The following is a 4,701-nucleotide window of genomic DNA, read 5'->3' as shown; positions in this document are numbered from 1 at the left end:
AGGTATTACTACACCTTTTTTTTCTACTCATCTACTGATGGGCACTTGGGCTGTTTCCAGATCTTAGCTATTATAAACTGTGCTGCTATGAAATTAGGGTACATACATTCTTTTCTCTTTTTTTAAATATATTTTATTGATTTTTTACAGAGAGGAAGGGAGAGGGATAGATAGTTAGAAACATCGATGAGAGAGAATCATCGATCAGCTGCCTCTTGCACACCCCCTACTGGGGATGTGCCCGCAACCAAGGTACATGCCCTTGACTGGAATCAAACCCAGGACCTTTTGGTCCACAGGCCGATGCTCTATCCATTGAGCCAAACCGGTTTCGGCAAGGGTGCATACATTCTTTCTGATTGATGTTTTAGATTTCTTAAGATAACATTGATATTTTAGGTTTCTTAAGATATATTCCTAGAAGAGGGATCACTGAGTCAAATGGAAGTTCCATATTTAATTTATGTATAATTTTAAATATGAATTATCTTTCATTTCTTTTAATTTTAAACTTTTGATTAAAAGTAGTCTTACTGTGAGTTTCTTATGTTGATTGTATTTGGTGTTTATTGATCTTATATTTTACTAGAGGCCCAGTTCACAGGATTTATGCACTGGTTGGGGGCCTGGCCTGCAGGCATCAGCCCGCTTGGGAATGCCACTCATCCTGGTCAGCTAGGCAGCTGTGGACCCACCCTCTAATCAGCTGCTCTCACTGTGGAAGCGCTGCTCATCCTGGTCAGCCGAGGGGTGCTCCCACTGTGGGAGCACACTGACCACCAGGGTGCAGGTCTTGCATTGAGCAGCTGCCCCCTGGTGGTCAGTGCATGTCATAGTAACTGGTTGACCAGTTGTTCTGGTCATTCCACCATTTGGAAGCTGGGCTTTATATATATATACAATATAATCTCAACATCTCTTCTTATATTTAGAAAGTTTATAGTCATTTCTTCAAAAAAAAGTTGCTTGATCTTTTATTCCTCTTTTTTGGGATGACATTGGATAATAAAATGACATATATTCAAGTATACATTTCTATGACACATGATCTATATATTGCATTATGTATCCATCACTCAAAGTCAAATCTTCTTCCCTCACCATATATTCCCTCACCTTTACCTTTTAGTAACCCCTGTTCCTCTTCCCTATGGTAACCACCATCCTGTTGTTGTGTTTATGAGCTGTTATTTATTTTTTCTTATTTATTCATTAGTTAATTTCAGTTTTATTTACAATATGCAAGCAAAATTATGTGGTTCTTAAAACTTTTTCTGTCTGATTTATCTCATTTAGCATGGTATTCAGGAGGTATTTTAAGTGTAGTACTTCAACTTTTCAACTCCAGCATTTCAATTTGGTTATTTAAAAATATCATATCTATTTCTTTGTTAATATTCATATATTAATATATATATATATATATATATATATATATATATATATATTTTAAATTTCCTTCAGTTGTGTGTCTGTATCATCCTTTAGCTAACTAAATATATTTGTGGTTGAGGGCATGCAGGTAGTGCAGTGGAAGTTTCAGAGCCTGGTGGGGGCTGCTCAGGCTGTGCTGCCAGGGTGAAGGCATCCCGCACACAACCTTCTCCACTAGCCCTGACATGCCTGCCCTTGTTAGATAAAAACTTCACAGGAGTCTTTCTTCCTGAAGATGCAAACAGCATGACACTCAGAACAGACACTAAAAACTGTTCTCATCTGAAAAAACAAAACAAAAATACAGTATGAAAAGTTGCTGTGGAATGGCGTTTGATATATGTAGCCTTCCTACCAGCCACTGATCTCATTGGATCCATTACCTTGCATTCTCAATCAGACTGGATCACCCATCCTGAGTCTCCCAAAGATTTTGAAGAATGTTTTAATGGTCCTTCAGAAAGCTGCCCTCTCCAGAGAAATGCAGTATTTTTATACAGTGCACTGGATCTCTAGGAAACACCAGAATTACCAATAAAGAATATATTAAATAGCTCAAGGGCTACTGTGAAGCATTTTTCTATGGTGTGACAGTAAATCTCTTAGAACTGGTTCCTGTCTCTGCAAGGAGGTATCCCTTTAGCATGATCACTCACACCTGCAAATACATGCAGGGCACATCCTGAAGTTTTTAGAAAAGAAGGAACTCAAAGATGCCTTCTGTGCTGTGGGAATAACAATGATTGAACTTTGCCTAAGAGACTCCTGGAATTTTGTTTTTAGATAAGCCTCTGATAGATGATGTTGGATTTTCAGCTTTACCAGGCATGGCAGTGATTTTTACAGTTCAAGCTATAAAGGCAAAGTGAAGGTGTTACAGAAAAAAAATCTTCAAATGACTATTCTGTTTTCGATAAATATTATACTTATGCAGTGATGATAAATATTATACTCATGCAGTGACTGGTATTTTGCTGCTTCAGTCCTGTAAGGTTTTAACCCATGAGAAGGAACACGTGTTTGGATTTTGACACTGCCAGTGACTTGCTTGCCTAATGCAAGCTACAACTACTTGGGAGAAACTGACCAGCACCACCTAACTCTGACCTATCTATTTACATAAGCTGCAGAGTGCTACTGGCTTCAACATTATAGAAAGACTAGAGGAGTAGTGCATGAAGTTCATGCTGGTGGTGGGGGGGAACAGGGTGTCTCCCTTGGGGAGTGTCCACCTAAGCCAGCACACAGACATCCCTCTTACAGTCGAGGACTTCTCGCTCCTTACCACCAGCCTGCCGAAAAAGCAGGAGAGGCTCCTGCCACCTCAGCTGTGCTCACCAGCCGTGAGCCCAGCTTCTGGCTGAGCTGGGGATAAGCACTGCTCAACCAGAAGCTGGGCTCCCTGCTCATTAGCACTAGTCCCAATCAGGGTCCAGGCCAGCTGGAGAAGGGGCAATGGGAGGTTCAGGTGCCTCAGTTGTGCCCCATCCTGTGGAGGCACCCAAACCATCATGGCTGGCTTGGCAATGCAGGTTCACTGGCCCTCCCCCTCTTCCCCCCGCCCACTGGTTATTCTAGAAGGTCATTCTGGAGGGTCGTTCTGCCATCTGGTCTAATTAGCATATTAGCTCTTTATTATATAGGATACAAAGCACTGGCAGGTGTATTGATGAGAAATCTGCTGACATACCTCCAGTTACTCCAAAGTATAGTCCTGAGGATAATGTACTAGTAAATTCACCAACACCTGTGGGAATTTTTAAGGAGTAGAAAGACTGGGTAATAAGATGCCTTGCTGTTGTGAAAAAACAAGAGACTTCAAATAGGAGTAATTAAAAAAAACACATGCACACTAAAAACAAAAAATATTTCTGATTATTTTCTTAAAATCATTGTCAGGTAAATCTAAGGCTTGTGTGTATTTTTTGTTGTTGCTGTTTTTTTCAGGATCTGTTTCTGGAGACTGTTGTGGTCTTTTGAGTAGAACATGTTTTCAAAAGATTTAGCAAAATGTTCTATACATTATTCATTTTCTTTGTCTCAAAAGTAAGAAAAGCTTATTTTGACATTGTCAATTATTCACTTTTAAACTCATTGGTTCCTTTTATACTTGTTATTGTCTTATTTATAGTGTCTTCTACTTTAATTAATATCTTTTTAAAATTGTAGGAGCATCACATTTTCTATTTATGTGTTTTTATTGTCACACTTTTTATTTTTATCCTGTCTTATATTTCCCCCTAAAATACATAACTAATATTGCTTTATTCTGTTGTGTCCACTTTTTTTTCCTGATGTACCATCAGCTTTTTATTTTATGATTTGCACTTTCATTATTTTTAATCTGACACCCCTTTCCTTCTAATTAGTGCAGGCTTTACTAGACATAGAAGTACCTTTATTTGTTTCTCAAAATATATTTTACTGCTAAATACTTATATTATGACAAATTTGACCGCTGACTATTGGAATATAATTACCGTGACACTCACATAAATTATTTTCCTACTGTTCTTTCATTTCTAATGTTGGTATTTAGTATTTAGAAGTCCCCTGCCATTCAAAGGAAAACTGATTATTTTTTATGGTTTATTTTAACACTAGAGGCATGGTGCATGAATTCGTGCATGGGTGGAAACCAATTGGCTGGGCTAGTGGGGGGGAGGGGAGGGCTTCGGGAGGTTGGCCGGCTGGCACTGGCCCCTGATCAAACTCCTGGTTGAAGTGACTAAGTTGTAGATTAGACTTTTATTATATAGGAGAGCATCTGTGTCTTGAACATGCTCTTATTTCACCTTTTTTTTTTTTTGCCATTCTTTTGGATTTCTATTTATCTTCTTGGAAGTTTTTGAACTTTTTGAATCTGAATTGAAGACCTTTATATTTGGTTTTGGAAAAATCTTAGCTATTACCTTTTCAAATGTAGAAATAGTCAAATTCTTAGATGGTTTTTTTTCCCTACAAATTCTACTAAATATATATTGGGTGTTCTTGACTTTTCTTCATTGACTATAGATCTAGTTATTTAATATTAAATATCTAGGAATATTAGAAAAGTTTAATAGTTTCTATTTGTCTGTATGGGTTCCATCCAGGCCTATCTCTCATTTTGCTGATTTTTTTTTCACTTAAGTATAATCTGCTATTTTACTCATACATTTATTTGTAAATTTTCAGTTCCTTTTATAATTTATGTAATACTTTTTGATTCTCTAATATTTAAATTTGCTTTTTACGTGTATCTTTTAAATCTTATCTTCTCCTGTA

At 37.5% G+C, this 4,701-nt stretch overlaps 1 pseudogene; it reads left to right on the top strand.

Moving 5' to 3' along the window:
* The first annotated feature begins 1,669 nt into the window (after positions 1–1,669).
* LOC118723095 lies at positions 1,670–2,534 on the top strand (annotated as a pseudogene).
* The last annotated feature ends 2,167 nt before the right edge of the window (positions 2,535–4,701 follow it).

Source organism: Pipistrellus kuhlii, unplaced genomic scaffold (assembly GCF_014108245.1).
Source record: "Pipistrellus kuhlii isolate mPipKuh1 unplaced genomic scaffold, mPipKuh1.p scaffold_m20_p_2, whole genome shotgun sequence".
Lineage (NCBI taxonomy): Eukaryota > Metazoa > Chordata > Mammalia > Chiroptera > Vespertilionidae > Pipistrellus > Pipistrellus kuhlii.
The sequence above is the reverse complement of the archived record's forward strand: the minus strand, read 5'-3'. Positions and strand labels throughout refer to the sequence as shown.